General features: G+C 44.1%; 1 protein-coding gene across 6 annotated transcripts in view; it reads right to left on the bottom strand.

Annotated features, from left to right (window-relative positions):
- RNF19A (ring finger protein 19A, RBR E3 ubiquitin protein ligase) overlaps nucleotides 1-19,918 on the bottom strand; it is a 96,654-nt gene extending 76,736 nt beyond the window's left edge. For 2 of the 6 annotated variants that reach the window (XM_073330442.1, XM_073330441.1), the window contains exons 1-3: nucleotides 19,696-19,918; nucleotides 16,588-16,744; nucleotides 14,477-14,597 (exon numbers count right to left, since the gene is read on the bottom strand). The gene's annotated coding sequence lies outside the window, so the exon portion shown is untranslated. Of the gene's footprint in view, nucleotides 1-12,237; nucleotides 13,063-14,476; nucleotides 14,598-15,165; nucleotides 15,277-16,587; nucleotides 16,745-19,695 lie in introns of all 6 variants that reach the window. The other 4 variants (XM_073330443.1, XM_073330440.1, XM_073330439.1 and 1 more) reach the window with 3 other exon arrangements.
- Between the last annotated feature and the right edge of the window lie 1,026 nt (nucleotides 19,919-20,944).

Raw genomic sequence — 20,944 nt, 5'->3', positions numbered from 1 at the left:
AACTAGTTAAAAACCTCCTAGTTAATCAGGTGGGTGTGTAAGGAGCTGGGAGTGAGAGGATGTGCTGCTGGAGGACTGAGGTGTACAAGTGTTATCAGACACCAGGAGGAAGGTCCTGTGGTGAGGATAAAGAAGGTGTTGGGAGAAGGCCATGGGGAAGTAGCTCAGGGAGTGTAGCGGTCATGCAGCTATTCCAGGAGGCACTCTAGACAGCTGTATTCCACAGGGCCCTGGGCTGGAACCTGGAGTAGAGGGTGGGCCTGGGTTCCCCCAAACCTCCCAACTCCTGATCAGACACAGGAGGAGTTGACCTGGTCTGTGGGATCCACCAGAGGGGAGGTCTCTGGGCTGTTCCATGACCTACATGGTGGATCAGCAGAAACTGTGGGGGTGGTTGTTCTCTTTTTCCCCATGCTGGCCAGTGATGAGGTTATCTGAGTGAATGGCAGATTTGAGCCATGAAAGTGGCTAAACTGAGGGCTGCTGTGAATCACAGCAGGACCCACCAAGGTAGAGGAGGAACTTTGTCACATTATACAAAGTTCCTAATATCACTGGAATTAACATAATCAGTCAAATGTGCCAACCAGAACACAGGAGTGCTTTACAGTTACTAACCCACAACCATGAACTGAGTGCAAAGGAACGTGTGTTAGCCTGGATATATTTATATCTTATAAATAGGTAATACCTTAAAGTTAAATCGCTTAAATTTATTATTTGAACCATAATAGCAACTAGAAGCCCTGTTGTGCTAGATGAAGAACCTGGGTTACCCAATGAAATGAACAGGCAGCAGATTTGAAACAGAAGAAAGTACCTCTTCACACAATGCACTGTCAACCTGTGAAATTTGTTGCCAAGGGATGTTGGGAAGGCCAAAAGTATAACTGGGCTCAAAAGAGAATTAGATAAATCCAGGAGAGATAAGTCCATCAATGATTATTAGCCAAGACTATCAGGGACACAACCCCATGCTTTGGGTGTCCCTAAACCTCTGGCTGCCAGAAGCTAGGATTGGAAGACAGTGGATGGATCACTTGATAATTGATCTGTTCGTTCACTCCCTCTGAAGCATCTGGCACCAGCCACTGCCAGAAGACAGAATACTGGCCTAGACGGACCATTGGTCTGACCCAGTGTAGCCATTTTTGTGATGTATAAACACCTTAGACACAACTACACTTTGGGGCTTAGGCTATGTTTATGTTAACTTTCATAATAGCATATTTGCAAATAAAAATAGAACATTTAAAATATTAGGAATTTTTACAATTAGGTGGTCTACAGAAAACTACTATTAGTACTGATATACCTTTCTATTTGCATTTGTTTGTTATTCAGTGCCTTACTAAAAAATAAGGTAACAGAAAAGCCTGCTGGGATTAGATGAAAATAGATGATGGAGGGAAAGAAAAAATAAGTACTGCAGAACCCCATTTATCTAAAATAACTGGGATTGGGGTCAAACAGGATATTCAAAACTTTGGATAATCCCAAGAATAGGAAAGTGCAAGGCTGCAGCACCATCTCGTGGCCACACGAGAGGTCACCCGCTTCTGGACCTGTGCGCTGGCTGTTCAGTTAATATGGAGAGCTGGATAATTGAAGGTGGATAAACGGGGTTCAAATGTATTTAAAGATAAAGAAAGTATTACCTTTCAAAAATATGGGGAGTGGAGGAGAGGAAAGGGTGTTTGTCAAGCATTTTTTCTTGATTTCTAAAACTATTTTTAATAGATTATTCTCTGTCCTGCTCTGTTTCAATTTATTGTGCCATGTCTGCAGTTAGCCTGTCCATTCTAAGATTTCATAAAGTCTTTGACAGGTTTCAGAGTAACAGCCGTGTTAGTCTGTATTCGCAAAAAGAAAAAGGAGACTAACCAATTTATTTGAGCATGAGCTTTCGTGAGCTACAGCTCACTTCATCGGATGCATACCGTGGAAACTGCAGCAGACTTTATATACACACAGAGAATATGAAACAATACATCCTCCCACCCCACTGTCCTGCTGGTAATAGCTTATCTAAAGTGATCATCAGGTTGGGCCATTTCCAGCACAAATCCAGGTTCTCACCCTCCACACAAATTCACTCTCCTGCTGGTGATAGCCCATCCAAAGTGACTTGTCACTTTGGATGGGCTATCACCAGCAGGAGAGTGAATTTGTGTGGAGGGTGAGAACCTGGATTTGTGCTGGAAATGGCCCAACCTGATGATCACTTTAGATAAGCTATTACCAGCAGGACAGTGGGGTGGGAGGATGTATTGTTTCATATTCTCTGTGTGTATATAAAGTCTGCTGCAGTTTCCACGGTATGCATCCGATGAAGTGAGCTGTAGCTCACGAAAGCTCATGCTCAAATAAATTGGTTAGTCTCTAAGGTGCCACAAGTACTCCTTTTCTTTTTATAAAGTCTTTGGTAAGTTTCACTTTGCAGTTCATGGCTCACATAAAAGAGTAAGCTTCTGAGCTCACAAGATGGCATGCTTCACTCTAGCCTTTTACGATGCATCATCCAGGGCTGCAGTGTGAAAACAGCACACTACTTTGTACATTTAATTGGCTGCAATGTGCAACACATGGAGTGAAGCAGCACTTAAGAAGCTGGCTGACTCCAAAAGGCAACAGCAGGATTGCAGGAAGGGTGGATGTAGTATACTGTAGTTAAGCAGCAGCTCCCTCTAAGGCTGAGGGGAGGTTAAGCAAATAATTATACGCTAAGATGGAAGAAAAAAAACCACCTTACACTGTTCAAGCTAGAAGCCAGTGTACCAAGCAGTCAAATGTGTTATGACTCACCCAACTTCTACATTTTATCAACAGTATTTCTTATTTCTATGCTGGTCTAGAAGCGCAGCCTATTAAGATTGTCTGACACCTCCCATTGTAAGACTCCACTTTAAACTACTTATAACTTCACCAAACTTAAACCATTTGGGTATCTGCCTCAGGCAAATTTTTTTTTTTTAAATTGCCACTAAGATCAGCCATTCCCAAGAACAAGGCTAGGGGGGAAAAATACATTTTGCCTACGTTAAAAAATATTTGCGAACTTTTCTTTGAAGGGCTCTAGTATCCCCACACTCTGGAGCAGGGACTTGAAATTAGGATGTGCCTTTGGCCAGCCCTGTGAAAATCCAATCAAATTTGGTCATGTTATAAGCATCGGTGGGGAGGGGGGTCACAATTCACAAATGCTTAGCAGAGACTTAAGAGTTTAAACAACTAGAATCTTTGGAGATTTTATCAGCACTGAGCATGCTCCAGCCCTGGGATAAGCAGAACTTTCCCTGAAATTGCTTTGGGTCCATGTGGGGGCCGGTCTTGGCCCTGGAAGCGAAAGCAGAGAGATTCTCTCCTGTGCTCTCAGTAACCACCCTACCGGGCCCAAGAAGCGTGAAGCTTCCTGATTCAAATGCAGAGGGGACACAAGATGGATCTGCAGGGCCTGGGGGAGTACATTGGGACAAGGAGCTTAGTGTAAGGGCAGACGAGGACTGGAAAGCGGGAGGAGGGGGACAACTGGGACTGGAAATTCAAGTGGAAGAGGGGGGGAAGGCTGAGATCAGATGAGGAACAGAGAATGAGAGACTGGGAACAAGTTGGGTGGGGAGGCTGAGGTGAAGGGGAGACAAATCTTACAAGGACTCAAGGGGAGGGGAATTTTCTAGGCACATAGACTGGGACAAAGAGCTGAGGTGGGGGGGAGGGAAAACACAGACTGTAAGAGGACTCTGGGGAGAGACAGACTGGGAACCAATGACACTGGGGAACATGGGCAGGGCAAAACTGTGGGCAAGGAGAGAAGTAGATTAGACAAGGAACAGGGCTGGTGGAAATGGGACTACTGGGGAAGGAGATTGGGACTGGGAGCCTGGATAGGGAAAGAAAGGAAAGGAAAGTGGGCCTGGAATGAAAAATCTGTGGAGCAAAACTGGACTGAGGCAGAGAATGGAACTGGGATGATGTGAGGAAGAAAACGGAACTGGGATGATGTGCCATGGATTTGAGAGTCCTGCCTCTTTGACAGGGAACTGGTCAGAATAGATCAGGCTTGGGAAGGGGGAAAAAAAATCAGGTCACACATGGTCACTAATTGTGTGTTCCTCATTTTTTAGGTGCCCAACTTGATATTGTGGGGTTGATTTGCAGAAAGGCTGAACACTCACAGCTGAAGCTGACATCAGTGGGAGCTGTGCCTGAATATGAAGGGCTATATAATTAAGTACTCCGGGGGGGGGGGGGATAAAATCGGGTCCTGTCCCATACTGGGAACCCAAAATTATTGGATACTTTTTACTTTTATCTCTGTCCTCAGTTCCTCATCTGTAAAGTGAGATTAACACTCCACCAAAGAAGTTTTAAGAAGATAAATTAACGTTTGTAAAGCACTATAGCAATGAGAGCCACAGAAAGACTGAGGAAATTAAAAATTCTGTGTAGAGCAGTGTTTGAACAGTATGCAGTGAGTAAGGCATGGAGCCACACATTGAACAAGAAGAAAACAAAATATTGAGTAGCTGCTCATTAAGTGTGCACTAAATGATTCAAGGGACCTGGGGGGGGGGGAACAAACACACACTAAGACTGGATACATACCGGTGAATGAATTAAGGATGCACAACCTTCCTTAATTCTAGCATTTATCTTTTGACTCCTTCAATTTACAACCTTAACAACATCCTTTCAAATACAGTTTGTGTATAATTTTATATTTAATCTCATTTTATTTATGTGTAACCATGCAGTAGATGTTCAAAAAAAGTCTGCCATATACCTGCACTGACAGATAATTTCCCCAGAAACTATATCCACTCATCTAGATATTTCCAATGCGCTCATCATGGTATTTGGGTAACACCACAACTAGATAAAGCCAACCATTGGCCTGAAAGAGCCCTTGTCCTAACAAATACTGCAAGAGTGCATTCTCACATTGCAGTGCATTACAAACAGCTAAGCCATAGTTCAACTGAAAAGAGAGTCTTTTTTAGAGAGAACAAAATAGTCATACACCAAAGAAAAACAAAGTTAATATATTTTACAGAAATTAAAGTTCTTGCAAAATACATATTAAAGTATGGCTTTAGACAAAAAATGGTTACCTACTTTAATGTAACTCTTGTTATTTGAGATGTGCTGCACGTGTCCAATCCACTGCAGGCATACGTGTGCACCTCATGCACAGTTGTCAAGAGAATTTTTTCCCTCAACAGTACAAATGAGGGTGGTTGAGTGCCCTCCACTGATGTGCACCACTGCATGCCAGTATAAGAGGGAAGTGTCGCCCCTGATCCTCCTCAGTTCCTTCTTACCACATAGACTCCAACAGAGTGGGGAAGGATGGCAGGTTTGTGGAATGGACATGCGTGTCATCTCGAAGACCAACAGTACGGAAAGGCAGGTAACCCTTTTAATTTGAGTGATTGCACATCCATTCCACTGTAGGTGACTCACAAGCAGATTAATGTGAGTCTCAGACTCTACCTGAACAGCAACTGTAGATCAACTTGTCTAAAACTAGCATTATTCTGGACTGACAGAAAACGGTATAATGAGTAGCAAGAGTGTACTGATTACCAGGTTGCTGCTCTGCAAATGACTTGAACAGGTATTTGCACTCGGAACACTGCTGAAACTGCTTGCACTCTAGTCGAATGAGCTAATGCTCTAAGGGGTGGTATGTCATTACCTAATTGGTAGCACCAACAAGAGGAAATCCCAACTTGAAACCAGTTTGCCTTTCATCCTGTCTGCAACTGCAGCAAATAACTGCACTGAACACCTAAAGGATCTAGTGTGGCCCAAGTAGAAAATAACTGCTCTCCTCACATCCAATGAATGAAGCTTCTGTTCATCAGGAAAGACATTGGTAAATACATTGCCTGATTAATGTGGAAACTGGAAGCCACCTTTGTCAAGAATTCTGGGTAAGGGCAAATGTAAATTTTAGCCTTATGGAAAATTGTATAAGGAGGGTCTGGAAACCAAGGCTCCCAGTTCACCCACTCTCCTTGCTGAGGTTATCGCTACCAAAAACGCCACTTTCTTAGAGGGGCGGAATAGGGAGCAAGCCACAAGAGGCTCAAAGAGAGGCCCCGTTATTTTGTTAGCGCAAGGTTGAGATCCCATGGGGAAAACAGGTTTCAGAGGGCCTAGAGCCCATGGAAGCTTATGCCCCAATAAATGTTAGTCTAAGGTGCCACAAGGATTCCATGGAGAAACAGGTTCTTGTATTGGAGGGTATAGTCTGTACAACCCTTTTAGAAATCTAATAGTTATGGGGTTGGGGGGGAAAAAAGTTATTTACTACCTACCCACTGGAGGGTGGAATACCAAAATCACTCCAATATACTTTAATGGAACTGTTAGGCCTTGCTGTTTTTAGGTGCAATAGATAATCCAAAATGTGGTTAATGGAAACATTTTTTAGCTGTTTTCAGCGGAGAAATGTGTGTCTCCAGTACATGCTTTCATTTGGCCAGACAAGTATGCCTAATGGAAGGCTGTCTGCTATAAAGCAGCACCTTCTGAAATGTTCTTCAAACCAGCCATTCCCAATGGTGCTTGCCAGGAACCAATCATACTGTCAAGTGGAGGGCCTGTAGACTGGGATGGAACAGACAGCTATGGTCCTGAGAAATCTCATCTGAATCTAATGGGAGGGGTAGAGGAAGCTTCACTAATAATGCTAACCGAGTTGAGAACCAGTGTTGAGGTCATGCTGCTGCTATATGCCTACAGCAAGCATGATCCTGCTTGCCCTTGAACAGGACTCCGGATAGTAATGGTATCAGAGGAAAGGCCACATACAACAGGGAATTCATCCATGATAGCGGGAAAGCATCCATCAAAGCCCTAGTGCTGTGACTCCCCCTCCCCCCTTGGGAGCAGAACTAACGACATTTTTCCGTCGACCCTTGTTGAAAACAGGTCCACGTGGGGAACTCCCCACAACTGGAAGATGGGCCTGGCCAAAGCCAGATGAAATGACCATTGAAGACCTTCTTAAGCGATCCGCCAACTACTCCCAAGGCAGAATTGCCTTCTGGCACAGTTGGGAAGAAGGTGGCCCCTCCCTGTTTGTTAACAGAGAATATAGAAACTATGTTTATGTAAACACTAACAGATTTCCCGCCGAGAACACGGGGACAGAAGGCTGAGCAGGCTAGATGGGTAGCACATACAGTAGAACCTCAAAGTTACAAACTGACTGGCCAACCACAGACCTCATTTGGAACTGGAAATGCACAATCAGGCAGCAGCAGAGACAAAAAGGAGCAAATACAGTACAGCACTGTGTTAAATGGCAAAAAAAGGGAAAATTTAAAAAAATATTTGACATGGTAAGGAAATGGTTTGTGCTTGTTTTACTTTAAAAAAAGTTTAAAGCAGCATTTTTCTTCTGCATAGTGAAGTTTCAAATCTGTATTAAGTCAATATTCAATTGTACATTTTTGAAAGAACCATAACGTTTTTGTTCAGAGTTACCAACAACCTCCATTTCTGAAGTGTTTGTAACTCTAAGACTTAACAGATTTATGTGGGCATAAGCTTTTGTGGGTAAAAAACAAAAAGCTTATGCCCAAACAAATGTTAGACTTTAAGGTGCCACCGGACTCCTCGTTTTTGTGGATATAGACTAACATGGCTACCCCCTCTGATACTTTTAACTCTGAGGTTCTACTGTAGTTTCTAGATGTTTGTACGAGTCCTCAGATCCTGTGAGGGCCACATCCCTTGCGCCTGTAGGATTCTGATGCGCGTTCCCCCCAATCCAGAGACAAGACAAGACATCTGTGAGCGATGGCTGCACAGAAATGAAAAGGACTCCTGTAGAAATGTTCTGAGGACCTGTCCACCAGTCCAGAGAGGACAAAATTAGTTCTAGAACAAGAAATAATCTGTCTCGACAATGACAATGGGGAACACAGACTGAAGGCAGCCAACCCTGAAGCTCCTGAGGCGCAGTCTGGTGTGTTGTGCCAGAGAGGTACACGCTACCATCTGCCCCAGAAGTCTGAGGCAAATGTGTGCTGTAGTAATGGGATATGCTTTTAGATTCAATAAAAGGGTTTGGTGCACTTGGAATCTTGAATGGGGCAGAAACACTCTGGTTTGTATAGCACCTGGGAGTGTTCCAATAAACTCTATTCTTTGCACAGGTTTTAGAATTGATATGTCTTAACCGAGTAAGACCAATGCATTGAAGGTGGCCAGAATGATTGCCATGCTGGACAGCACTTGGAAGTGAGACTGGCCCCTCACCAACCAGTCACCCAAGTAAGGGAATACACAGTTTCCCAGTCTTCTCAGATATTCAGTTACTGACTCCACACACTTTGTGAAAACAAGAGGGGTTGTTGATAGCTAATGGAACACATTACCAATTCACAGTGCTTCCATTTGGCCTACAAACTTGAGGAACTTGGAGCAGTCTGGACAAATCACTGTATGGAAGTAAGTGCCCTTTAAGTCAAGGGCAGCATACCAGTTGCTCTGTTCCACGGAAGGAATGAGGGGAGCTAGGTGTAACGATGCAAAACTTTACTTTCTTAGACCTAAAATAGGTGAGACTGCCTTTTGCTTTAGGAATAAGTAAGTAGAGGAATAAAAACCCTTCCCCTGAGGAATAGAGGAACTTCCTCTATTACTCCTGCTAGAAGGAGAGATTGGACCCTCTGTTGAAGAACAGTCTCATGAGACTGATCCCTGAAGAGAGACTGGGGACAAAAACAAATTCAAGGGATTACCCCAGATCCACTATGCTTAGCTTGCACGATCCAATATGACATGAGTCCAAGTATGGAGGAAGTGGGATAAACAACTGGCAGGAACAGATCGGTCTGCAAGTATTGGTATGCTGCCCTTGACAGGCCTGTCAAAATGCATGTTTAGACTCTGCTGTTGGTCGAGAGGAACCTGCTGTTGCACGATGGGGGGTGTGTGTGTGATCACCTCCAGTAATTCCTGCACCTTTTTCTCAGCAGGTCTTGGGGCCAAGGTATAAAGCTCTTATATCTATGAGCCTACTAAGACTGGAATCCTCTCCTCTTCGTTGCTCATGTGTAAATTCCACGGGATTTCAGTGCTACCCTTGAATCTTTTAGGCTACGCAGCTTATAGTCTGTCTTTTCCAAAAAGTGGGATGGACTCTCAAATGGCAAATCCTGGATGGCCTACTGTACTACAAGAGGTAGACCAGAGAATTACAGACATGAACACCACCTCAAAAATAACAGATGCCATGGAACAAGCTGCTGAGTCTGCTGCATCCAAACTGTTTTGATGAGCTGTCCTTTACACCAGCTTACTCTTCTCTACCATAAGAGTGAACTCTCACCTGGAGTTCTCTTGTAGCTTAACTTCATTATGTGTTCCCATAGGGCGAAGTTGTTACAACTTAGGAGAGTTTGCTGATTAGCAATTCTTTGCTGCAGCCCTTCTGTCAAAGTTTATGACCAAACAGGTCCAGCCTCTGATTCTTTACTCTTTGGAGTCAATGCAGGGAGACCCTGCCTCTCCCGCTACTCAGCTGCTGCCACCACCCAAGAGACAAGGGGCAGGTGAGAGAAGAGGTCTTTGAAGGCCTTAGAAGGACATAGTATCTCCTCTCTGTCTATTTCAATGAAGGCAGTAGAAGGGGTCTGCCAAAGCATTTAAACTGGTTCCAGAATTGCTTAATCAGAAGCACCACTTGGGAGGGTCCCGCAGAAGCTAAAATGTCTACTGGCTTGTGGGATTTCTGGTGAACCTCTTCTGCTTGAATATCTGAGTCCTTTTTTAAGCAGTTCTTTGTGAGCCCTGTAATCCTCTGGTGCTGGGGGGAAAAAAATTGCTCACCGTTTCTACAAACTCATCTGGAGATGAGGAAGGACACACACCAGGACACTGAGGCAATGATTGATCTGCCTCTTTCAGTGGAGAAGCCATCTAAGCAACTGCCAGTTGCATGGTACTGGTTATCTAAGAACCCGGTCTGTGGTACTGATGAACCTGGTGCACCCTCGAGGAAGTCAAGTCAGACAGGTGAGGAGAGGTTCTATCAAGGGGAGGGACACCCCATAGTGTCCAGAACGGCCACAGACCTGGTGGTGGGCCCCATTTCTGAATCTGACAAAGATGACTGAGTCCTGCAATCACGGTGGAGCAGAACCAGTGTGGACAGGAGACAAGTAAGCCAAACCCAGAGGTGGCATTACCGGGCATATTAACTGCGGCTTGCCCTTGGAATATACTGGCCTCCTAGGTACCAGAAGTAGCATTGATATTTGAATGTTCTTGTGGGGCTAGAGTGCGGATTACAGTCACGGATACCATCTGAAACCCCTCCTGCATAGATGGGGACACTGGTACAGAAAGGTTAAGTAATTCTTTTGTAGAAGCATATGCTTGTGCTGGCATCAATACCAGGACTGGGTCTTGGGTCTAACAAATAGAAACTTCAGGGGTTGGCCTCGATGGACCTGGCACAGGTTCTGGAGTTGACTAACTTGTCTTTGCAGCAGAGGAACACTCTAGGGAAAGCTTCCCCTCAGAGTCCCTCCCAGAGATCTTGCTTTTAGCTGGATGAGGTACCGGGTCCTTCTCAGATCGGAGTCTCTTCTTCGGTACTGGAGACATAGAACTTAGTGCTGAAGACATCTTGGGAGGCACACTCTGCTCCAATATCGCCATACTCTGAGTATGTTCTGAACCGGACAGCTTCTATGGAGGGCAAAGTGCCACCTCCATAAGGAGACACTTAAGTTTTGCTGCTCTGTCTTTGAGCGAGCCTTAAACCCTCTGCAAATGTGATACTTGTCACTGATGTGGGACACCCCCAGACAGAAAATTCAGGCAACTGGGGTGCAGGTCACTGACTGGCATCGGTCTGGCATACAACCAGCAGGACTTGGTCCCCAGAGAGTGAGGCATAGCTCTAATATCAAAAATAAAATTGGGTAAAACCTCTAACTACTAAGTGAGAAACATACCACAGACAAAGAGTGAAGGAAATAAACTTGCAAGAGCAAGTCTGGAAGCACTTCAACAACCATCATTGGCAGTCAGTAGGAACCGAGTGGACTCAGGGGCAGCTCTGCCCTCTTATACCAGCAGGCAGTGGTGCACAGTGATGGAGGGCACTCGAGCTGCCCTGACCAGTACTGCTGAGGGGAAAAGGTCCTCTGACAATTGTGCCAAAGGCGCGCGCACACACCTACTAGGGCATAGACATGTAAAATTACTCTAAGAAGAATTATTGTTCAAAGCCATACTCTGATTAGTTAGTTTGGCCTTTCTGGTGATTTGAGATTAATGTACCAACTACTAATGAATGCAACACTGGTACTGCTCATCACTGACAAATGAATTAAATACACATAACTGGAAGTCACTCAAACATGGTTTATCTTCCAGTCATTCATCTCTGAGCTTCCTTGTTTAAGACCATTTTGATAAAGAAAAGTGTACACTTAGGAACAAGTTTAACTTCACATATCTGAGTCATCCCACTGACCTGAAACAGACTATTCGCATGAGTGAAGTTCAGCATGTGCCTCAATCTTTTCAGGATTGAGTATCTCTAACAATCTACTTAAGCTTCCTTTAACTTCCACTGCCATATGGTCTACAGTATTGAAAACTGGAGGCCCCCAGCCCTGCTCCCTTTAGAGTTCTAACTTTTTCTCTGAAATTTTTTTAAGCATAGTGAAATTATTTTCCTTTCAATCCCCAAACACACTACCATTAAATGATCAAAACTGTCCGCTATATTTTTGATGTACTTCAGTAGCACTAAAACATGTCAAAGATATGCATTTCTTTACTATTGATACACTGCTCTGGTGGTTGGCAGCACAAACCAAAGGCATGAATCAACAGCCAAATAGAGCTAAATAAAGCATAACTGCAATGAAGTCAAAGAAGCTTTGCAAAAAAAAAATATATATATATATATGGCCTATAAAATATACCTTGCTGCAGTTTACTGCTTAGTTATCCATACATCTTCTCTATCATAATGGCACTACTTTCAGGCCTAGTAAGCCCCCGGCAATGTTAATCACCTAACTAAAAAAACCTAATCAGGTCTGCAGTATTATTGCATGACCTTCCTTGCAAGTCTTTTGAAAACAAAAGATCTAGCTTTAAAAGTACACTAGTTATACTGCAGGTAGTGAAAACAAAAAACAAGTATTGTGGAAACCATGATTTGAACATTTTTTTTAATCAAATAACGTCTAATACCTTGAATCGGCAATACAGGAGAAATTTATCTGTGTAGCTGTTTTTCTATGATCTGGCTAAACAAGTGCTGAAAACAAGAGTTTTTGTTCTTCCTTCCTTAGTCAGGCAAGGTGCAGATTGTCCCAGTGAAGATATTTTGCATTCTTGCAAGGAAGGGTGCATCCTTCTCTTTATTCCTGTTGAGTTTTCCACAGCTGAAAACAAATTAGTTAATCCATGATCTACTTTATCCTGGAATTGTCACTTAATTGTTAATAGTGAAAACTCTGTATTCCTCCATTGAGACTTAGAGGCTTTCTTGTACTCTTACTCTGGTTGGGTGTCTGCAATGGTGTCAGATCACAGAAGAGGTAGAAAGGTTCATTTTTCTGAGACTCACTGCCACTAATGCAGATAAGAGTTGGGACTAGAAGTCCACCACACAAGAAAATGTAAACCTGGGCAACAAAAAGGGGAACAAGCAAAGGTGGCAAGAAGAAGGAGGAGGAGTCAGGTAGGAACTCTGAGAAATATTCTTGGCATCCAGTGACCAAATGCAGTATCAGTTCAGGTACAGACATTTAAGACCACAGAGTTTTGGAAAATGGGGAAGAATCACCAGGAGGTAGCTTTGCACTGTTCCTCTCTCTATTCTCCTAGCCTAGGATGCTTGAATGGGGAATCTTACACATTCCCAGGCACACCAGCACTTTGGCTTTGTAGGCTCTGGATACCATTCAGGGTCCATTTGGTTAGACAATCTGAAAATGTGGCAGCTCCATTTATGACCTTCAAATTGAATGAACAGGGCTTCTGACTTCCTCTGGAGACATGATTTAGGCTCTCCTAATATTAAAACAAAATACAAGTATCTTGCTATTTAATTTATAAAGGCAACAAAAGTAAATAGCTATACCCTTATGTGGAAGCAGGGGAAAAAGATCACTTTTGGTAGGAAGCTGAGACAAGTGCAAAGTACCACCTGGAGAAAAGTAATAAATAAGCAGTGTATTCCTAGGTTGAACAGCAAAAGAATAAAGAATGGAGTACTGATTTAGATCTCCTAGGGTGAGGTATTTGATGCAGGACATTGATTCCTTTGTGGAAAAGAAATCTTCCTTGAAGATACATTATTAATTGGTCAAGATTAAAGAATTTAGCTTCCAGACTCAGATCTCACAGCTGAACTTGTTTGCAAATCAGCAAGTCTATTGTAAAACTGTTGGCTCTGGAAACATGAAGAGCAGATGGGGGGGAAGCGAGGATACTTCTGCACAACTGACCAAAAGAACCAGTTTCCTGTTGGGCTCTACTCTTCAATCCCCTTGCCAATTGGGCTAGGCCACTACAGACATACCATCCGTTCAAAGTCAGATGTCCCTGTGGTGCTACATGTTTGGAAGACAGGACAACCAGCATTAGTATGCTTACCTAGATGATGATGATGAAGCAAAGGGCCTAGGTCATCCTGGCGCCTAAGTGGATTTCCAAACAGCCTGCTGGTTTCTGTTATAACATGCGGTCAGTCCAATTATAACCAAAAAGACACTTCTACCATGTCTGGCTGTTCAGTGATTAAAGTATCACGGAATGAGAGGGACTAAGAAGAGATCGTACTGACAGGAAGAGTTGCAGCATTTGAAGTCTGGACAGCGTACAGCACCAAATCCTCAAGCCTGAAAAGGTGACTTGAAGCTCTGGGGGACTGGTGTAGTTGAAGACTGAAACTATCTGGTTTGAATGGATCAGTTTATTCCACCCTCTTCATGAAGGGAAAAAAATTTTTCTACTTTGATGTCTTATCGGAGTCTCCAGAAAAAGATTTACTGCAGAAGTATCAGTCAACATTCTCCCTCATGCCCATTCCTGTTTACCACTAAGCTAGTTAACTAGAATATACTGAAAGTTCTGTTCCTTCACAGAAAGGGAACTGGATGAGTAAAGTGTCTAGGTAGGGCCCCATCAACATCTCCCCTTTCTGAAGGGCTACAACTGTCGTCATCATCATGATTGTGGTTCAGGTTCTGCAGACAGTGTTTAAAGGGGAGGGAGGGAATAAAAAAATATACTCCTGGTATACCATACTTTAGGAACACTGGTGCTGTAATGATAGAAACTTGACAGTAAGCTTCCCTTAAGTTGATAGGCACTGTAAAATCCCTATGTTCAGTAACCCATGTTCACATGGCACAGTTTCCAGCCCAAACCTCCAGTCTTTAATAAAATGATCTCTTTGAGGTTCACAACCATTATAATTCACCTTGAAAGCTGTTTCTCCAAAAATTAAATGGGATAAAGCTGGCTCCCAGGAGCTACTCATATGGAAACAGGAACATGGCTGTGCTGATGTCTTGGAGCTTTGGCAGAAAAGGAAGTTTTTCCTGTTTTGGAAAAAAAAGTGTCATTCTGTCAAGTACCTTTTCTTCAAAACTAGAAGGCATCACTGACTTGAAATAATTTTTGCCCAGATTCCATCAAAACAGCCAATTTATTCTCAATGAAATCTGATTAAAGTAGTCAACTGCTAAAATTGATACTCATTTAAAAAAAAATTCCCAAAACTTGAGGTGACACGGATAATTTGTGAAAAGGATAAAATGAGAGAATTCCATAGAAACAGCCCTGAGGGCATAGTCTAGTTCCTCCACAAAATATGTGGGACTACTGAAGGGAAGGGCAATGAGCTTTAGTTTAAAAGAAAAGCTCCATCCCCCACGTGCCAGAAAATCCAGTGGACTACAAATGAGATGGCCATAACATTGTTTGGCAGCTTTAGAAAGTCCAGAGCTATGTCAATTACCACATTAAAAGCCAGTAGGTGTTTTATAGAGTATTTTCTAGATTATTTGGATAAAATGAAGTATGTCAGGAAGAACTACTTAGAAAATATAAAGGAACAGTTAAGCTATGATAAGCACAGCTGCAGCAAACTCAATTCCTGATGGGCACCTTTCAATTGTCTTTCTGAAGACATGTTTTGTGAGGTCTGAAGCCTTTTTCTGCATTAGGACAGCAGCAGCCATGAGCCAAGGAGCAGAACGTCTCATCCTGACACTCCATCTAAATTACATCAAAACAATGAAATATTGGGCTGTTAAGAAGGTGCTCCTGTCCCAATAGTACCCACCATCACCAGATAAAGAAACAAATCTTAAGATGTTTAAAGAAAACTTTGTTTGATAGCATTCTGTCTGGCAAGGAACCACTTCTCAAAAGTTGTGAATGTGTAATCTATAGTTCTTTATTGTTTTGTTTTTATGGTCCCTATTTCTCTATTGTTTAACTGCATGGTTTGTCTGTTGCATGACTAATTTTGCAAGATTTAAATCAACTAAGGTGGTGGGGTATGATTGGATAAAATATTGTTTCGTAAGGGGCTAGAATTGGTTAAAAATACTGTTTTGTAGTACTTTAGTTTAAAATGATTGGTTAAGGTTTAGCTAAGCAGGACTCAAGTTTAACAACGTAAACTGGGGTCCAAAAGGAAGTTCTTTGGAACCAACTCCAGGACACAACCCAAGATCAGAGCTGCCAGTCCTCAATACCCTGCCAACTATATCATGCAGACGCTGGAGTCTCCAGATGACCAGATCCTGACTGGCCACTAGGAAAAGTTCATCTGCCTTATTGGGAGTGGTGATCATTATATATGCTTAGCATATGCATTCTGTTTTGGTAACTGTTAATAAATAGAGGCTAAGGATATTGCTGTGTAAGGCTCTTTCATTGGTAAAAGGCCCTGCAAGCCCACAGAATATTATGCCCTGAGCTCTAGAAACTGGGTAAGGATGGCCCTGTCTGCTCAAAAAAATGTTCAGAAGTTAGCTGTTTTCACTGAAAACTTTTATAGAACACCAGAATGTAGTTACATTTTAATAATGTTGCCAATCCTTCCCTTCTGATAAGGAAAGTACTGAGGGTAGTGGCTATATGGGATCATAACTGTATTCTTTTTAGCAATGGTCCTTAGTTTGGAAGATCCTAGCTTGGGTCATTTATCTATATTTGATAAGTGATTAGTACTTTTATGGCTATTGATTTTTTTCCCATTTTTCTAGTTTTAGTTTATTGTATAACAGACTAATAGAAATCTACAAATGAAACGATAGCCATATCTCGTGTTTTTCTTGAAAATGTCCTCACTCAAGATTAAAACAAAAAAAACACACACACAAAACATGGAAGACTGAGTATCAAGAAGGCAAATTGCATACAAGTCTGAGTCAAGGGAAAAAAAAAAAAAGTCACCTTCTGCCACTAATCAAATGTACTAAAAAATTTGTATTCTACTAGGTATTTATGTAGCTTTTTATTACAGAAAATAAAAATATCACAAGTCACTGAAAAACAAAGCTTAAAGCATCTTGTTACCTTCTTGGTGGAAGTTTATCTCCCTGTGCAAGTGAGTTGTACTTAGCAATTCAACATACAACACCATTTTTATCTTGAAGTTGTGCATGTGCATTGGTTCATCCATAGTTACACATCTTCCATCAGCTAATGCAGAAGTGACACTGGAAACTTACAGCTGGAATAAATACAGAGGGAAAGGAAAATAAAAATTAGCTCCCTTATGAGTAAACAACCATAGAACATTAGAACTGGTCCTATGAAGAACTTTTATTAACCGTAAGCAAGAATCAGTTTGAGTCTTGGCTCCTGTTACAGATTAGGAGTCAGACCAAACACTTTGGAATTTAAGTGCTTGTGTGTCTATGCTCCTGTTTTAATTATTAAAAATTCTTCTCCAAAATCTGGTGACTTATCGACAGCAGACTGCATTATAATTCAGGGTGCATGTTAGAGAATGATTTCTCCAAGGCCAAGGGCCAGAATAAAGTAACAACATACCAGAGACAATGCACTTGGGCATAAAAGGACATGGGTGCAAAAAAAATAGCTGCTGCACTTGAAAGCTCACAGCCCCTTTGTCACTGGCCTCAACGCAGGATTTTTAGTACTAAGGAAGGATTCAGATGTCCTGCCCGCAAGAGCACTGTGGTGGGTACCACAACAGGGTAAAAGGGGCAGGGGGGAAAGGAAGTTAATAAGATGTATGGAAGAGCAACCTACTTACTGGACAAATAAGAAGGGAAACAGTCATAACATTTTGTTAACTCAGGGGACAAGACAGACATACTTTATAAAGGTACACATTTGCATCCGTCAAATATCTTCCCTCTTCCTGATCCACTGCTGTCATAACTAAACAGAAATTTAAGAATTCTGATGACTCTTGCATACAAGTCCTGCCATTTTGCATATATAAGACACAGTTATTTTTCAGTTCCCAATTTTAGAATTAATGATCAAACCTATCCTCATTTTTGCAAAGCTAAGAATGGCTGGAAATGCAGAGAGCTTGAGCAAGGCCCAAGACTTCAGATCATTTAAAAGCGACGACTACTTTTTACCTTAATATTTATATTTTGTTCCAAAAAAAAAAGGGGGGGGGTGGAGGGGGGTGTTGATAAAACAGAAATGTTTGCCAGATTTTTCTAATTTCAAGACTAATGTATTCTTTTTTTTAAAACATAAGCCTTTTTCTGTAGAACTGTAGTCCCAAAAGGCAGCAGCATTACTGCCTGTGCAAGAGAAAGTGAAACTGACTGGTTTATTTTCATTTTCCAATCTGAATAAAATGCAAAACAGCACTAATTTTCTGGGAATACAGAAAACAAAATGCCTACACGTTTTCCTGATTTTTAACTACACTTACATGTGCACTGGGCTACATAAACTGCTTCAAACACAGTTTCACAGTTCAACATGAGTAAAATTTAGCAAAACAGTGCAGTCACATAAGGCCATCACCATTTTTGTAGTTGCAAATGAATTTTGCCACTTTTGTGCAATTTCCATTTTATATTTTACTCCCATTTGGATCCCTCAGATTTGATCCACAAGTCAGTTGACAGATCTCTTGAAAAAGCTGAATTAGAACATTTCATTCTCAATCATAATACTAAACTGAAAACCTTCCTTTGCAGTGGACACAGTGAAAAGTAGCTCACCATATGCTGAAATCCAGCCTTTCCACTGGCAATACTGTTTTAGAAGTTTTATTTGGAGGTGAGTGGGACAAAAGAAAAATATCCAGGGAAATAAAAGAAGAAAATCTAAGGTTCTGATTAGACCTATCTGCAGCATTCAGCCCTGCAATTCCCCACTCCTCAAATACACTTTGCCCTTTTCACAATTTTGACCTTGGTGATGATTAGCATCACATTTTGAGGAATAGCTGATATAAAACACTAATCAAAACCAATGCCCGCTAAAACATTAACAGAAATGAAAGCTGTTGTGCCCACCATGCGGAAATAGTCATATTGTATTAAGAATCCTCAAGAATACCAATGCCAATCTCCTCCCCTGCTTGTTTGCTCCATGCAGATACTAGCGTTCTACATCTTGCTTCTTAAAACATAACCAAAAGACATAGGAGACTCCCTCAAGCAGAGCTGCCCCTTATGTCCTTATTTATGGGTAGAGCCCCAGGGGATGCCACCTGCAGACCTGCACCAGTTCAGGTCCCTCAGTCATTTGTTTGGTGGGGGTCCTCCCTGGATATTTCATTTTAAGGTTGTGTTTCCAGCTGTATTTTCCTAGCCCAACCACACCCTCACCCACTAATTTTAAGGCTCTATGGCTGTGTCCACACCAGACTTTCTGGGGGAAAATCTCCCGCTCCTACATTACCACCAGTGCAAACTCACTGGTAAAAATGCTAGTATAGACAAGGCACCAAGGGGCATTAACCACTTAACTACCCTCCAATCAGGTCCACATATTAAACATGCCAGCAGCAGCCCCTGGAGGCTTGTCTACACTAGCACTGGCCCATTACATAGATGATGGGTCTTAAGTAGATGTAATCCAGTCTCTTGTGGTGGGGGCATTAGTCTCTCTCCCGCTCTCCACCCAGGGTTACTTTTAAGGTTCAATTCAAGAGGCGTGTGTTAGTCGCTGCGCCAGACCCATTTCCAGGTGTGGGTGCTACAGGCGCCCCACAATGATTTTTGGGGAAGAGGGGGGAGTTTCCTCACAGTCTCTCCCCGCCTGGGGATTAATGGCAAAGCTGGACATGGGGCTAGTAACGTCTCCCCACCCGGTAGCCATTCCCAGGCCCCCTCGCCCTAGGGGGAGCCTCGGCCCCCGCTAGCAGAGCCTGACCCACCCCGTGCGGGGCCACAGCGCGGCGGCGCCCCCCAGCTCGGCCCTGGCAGAGCTCCCGGCTGTGTGCGGCGAGGGAGGGGGACGCGCCCCCCTCGGCGCCGCAGCCCGGGCTCCCCCCGCTGGCGGCCCGGCCGGGAGCTGACGGGAGACAATGGACACGATGACTTCACCCGCCAGTAATGTGAGGAGCCGCCGCCGCCGCCGCCTCCGGCTGCCAGGACGCTGCTCCGCTGCCAGCGCCCGGGGCAGCGGGGATCCCGCCCGGGGCCCGGGGACGCGCTACCTGCCCAGCCTCTCACTTACCGACCCCGGCCCGAGGGGCCCTGTCCAGAGGCGGTTCCGCCCGCGCCTCCCCGGCGCTTCGGGCGGCTCCCTGCCGGGCACGCCGCGGAGACCGCGTCCGGGCCGCTCCCCGGGCAGCAGGGGCCCCTGCAGCCGCGCCAGGCCGGCCCCCGGACCTTTAACTCGGCAGCCGCCGCCGCGACCCCGCTGCGCCCGGCCCCGCGCAGGAAGCGTCTGTGTGTGAGGCGGGAGGGGCAGGAGGCGGCGCTGCCGGGACCGGGGCGGGCCGAGCTGGGCTGCGCCGGGCCGGGCCGCTTGGTTTCCGAGCCCCCACCCCCGCGCGGGGCTCACCTCACACGCGGCGGGGCCCTTTGCCCCGAGGCCCTCGTCCTGCCGCCTGGCTGCGGGCGGGGTAACGAGCTGCTGGGACGGGCTGTTTTCATGCCGAGCCAGCCCCCCACCGCCGCCACACACACACTGAACAGCTCCCCTGACTTCCCATCGGGGTGACTTGTTGCCTGCCACCCCTCACAGCGGAGGCCTCTTGCCAACCCCAGGCATTCAAAAGCCAGGAGCCCCCCTTCCCCCGAGCACACTTACCGTTGGGCTCAAATCAGGAGCTGCTAGAAAATAAGCAGTTTGGGATTCCTTGTATTTGCCTGCTGCGTCTTGGGACCCTACTTTATCTTCTTAAGTCTCTCCCCCACCCCCATTATGAAGAGGGCTAAAACCACCCTGATTTGTTTAAAAACAAACGCTCACGACTCCAAGAGCTGGGGCTTTAAAGGAAAACACCAAATATCCTGAGATCCATGATAAAAATCACAAGAGTTGGCGGCGCTCCCCGTCTTAAAGAAGGAAAAGCCTGTGCATGCATCCATCCAACATCACTCCCAGGCCACCCCCACTTAGCACTCCACCCAGCTTTTGGAACCAGAAGACTGTCTTGTCATGACTTGTCACCAAGTAATAGCTTGTTGCTGTTTTAAGGCAGCCTGGGTGACACAGCATTATGTCGCAATACCATACCACATTAGTTGGTCCCACTAGACAAACTCCAAACAAGAAAGTGCTAACCCATTTAGGAGATTACCGCTCCCAGCATGTGATGCTCCATCTCCAGCCAAGCAGCCTGGAGCTCCTTTGTAGAACTCCATAGGCTGCATTTTGGCCACCCCTGCTGTCACTGAAAACAAAGGAGGAAAGGGAGCAGTTTAATTTATTTGCAAGAGGATTTAGGGCAATATTAATGTTAATTTATCCAAGCATG

The sequence above is a fragment of the Lepidochelys kempii genome, chromosome 2, assembly GCF_965140265.1.
Source record: "Lepidochelys kempii isolate rLepKem1 chromosome 2, rLepKem1.hap2, whole genome shotgun sequence".
Classification (NCBI taxonomy): Eukaryota; Metazoa; Chordata; order Testudines; family Cheloniidae; genus Lepidochelys; species Lepidochelys kempii.
This window is presented reverse-complemented; position numbering and strand designations above follow the sequence as displayed.